The 1,665-nt window shown below is 38.4% G+C and overlaps 1 protein-coding gene across 1 annotated transcript in view; it reads left to right on the top strand.

Moving 5' to 3' along the window:
- Positions 1–1,665, top strand: part of LOC106870339 (uncharacterized) — a 164,102-nt gene that overhangs the window by 159,661 nt on the left and 2,776 nt on the right. The window lies entirely within an intron of this gene.

Here is a 1,665-nt window from a genome sequence, read left to right as displayed (position 1 = left end):
TCATCATCATCATCATCATCATCATCATCATCATCATCATTTAGCATTTGTTGGCCAAGCTGGCAAGGGTTGGAAGGTTTGACTTGAGCTGGTAAGCTGGAAGGCTGCACCAGACTCCAGTCTGATTTGGCATGGTTTCTAGGCTGGATGCCCTTCCTAACGCTAACCACTCCAAGAGTGTAATGGGTGCTTTGCAAAAGATTAAGGCAGGAACTGGCAAAATTGTTAGCATGCCAGGCAAAATGCTCAGCAGCATTTTATCTGTTGTTACATTCTGAGTTCAAATTCTACTGTGGCCAACTTTGCCTTTCATCCTTTTAGATTCAATAAAATAAGTTCCAGTTGAGTCCTGGGATTGGTGTGATCAACTTACCCCTTCCACACCCCCTGAAATTGCTGGCCTTGTACCAAAATTTAAAATCAATATTATGCAAAAGATACTGAGATATAAGTTTGACTCATGGCAATATTAGTGTTGCCAGTTAAGTACTGATTCTATGATACTAAGTATAAAGCTAATTAAATACAGTTATTAATAATAATTATAGTAGCTAATAATAACAATAATAATTCTGTCTACTTTTGGCACAAGTTCAGCAATTTCAAAGGAAGAGGAAGTTGCTCTTACTTATTTTATTGACTTCAAGATGAAAAACAAAGTCAGCCTCAGCAGAATTTGAACTCAGAATATAAAGCCAGAGGAAATGTTGCTAAGCATTTTATCTGGTACGGTAACAATTCTGCCACTTGCTGCTTTAATAAAAATAGTGGTGAGAGGGGTGAAACGGTATGGCACATCGTCAGTGAATGCCCAAAATTGGCACAACACAAATACAAAAGACATCATGACAATCTGGCAAGAATGATCCATTGAGAGTTCTGTGGAAATCACTGCCTACAAAGAGCAAAGACGTGGTATGAGCAAATCCCAAACGGAGTCATCGAGAATGAGAATTGCAAAATCCTGTGGGATGCAATGGTTCAGTGTGATCACCTGACCGGACATAAGAAACCAGACGTTTTTGTGGTGAATAAAAAAGAAAGAATATGCATGATAACCAACATAGCATGCCCCAGTGACAACAGTATCAATGTGAAAGAAGAAGAAAAAATAAACAACTATGATAATTTGAGGTGGGAAATACGAAGGTTGTGATCAATGAGGAGAGTAGACATGATACCAAATAGTAATTGGTGCCATTTAGAAGTATCAGCACTCAACTATCAGCATGGCTGAAAAAGATTTGCAAGTATGAAAGTAGAACACCTACAAAGATCAGCATTGCTTGGAACTGCAAGAATCCTTTGCAGGGTTCTTGAAACATGACCAGCATACAAATGTCCCCTTAGTCTGCTGGCTGTGGACAGCTGACACTTTCCATTATACCCAACAAAATAAGCTGTGAATCTTCATCACATAACAATAATAATCCTTTCTACTGGAGGCACAAGGTGTCAAATTTGTAAGGAGGGGACTAATCAATTACATTTACCCCAGTGTTTATCGACCCTGAAAGGATGAAAGGCAACGTTGACCTTGGCAGAATTTGAACTCAGAATGTAGCGATGGGCAAAATACCGCTAAGCATTTCGTCTAACGTGCTAACGATTCTGCCAGCTTACTGCCTTAATAATAATAATAATAATAATAATAATAATAATAAT

The sequence above is a fragment of the Octopus bimaculoides genome, chromosome 3 (assembly GCF_001194135.2).
Source record: "Octopus bimaculoides isolate UCB-OBI-ISO-001 chromosome 3, ASM119413v2, whole genome shotgun sequence".
NCBI classification, from domain to species: Eukaryota; Metazoa; Mollusca; class Cephalopoda; order Octopoda; family Octopodidae; genus Octopus; species Octopus bimaculoides.
This window is presented reverse-complemented; position numbering and strand designations above follow the sequence as displayed.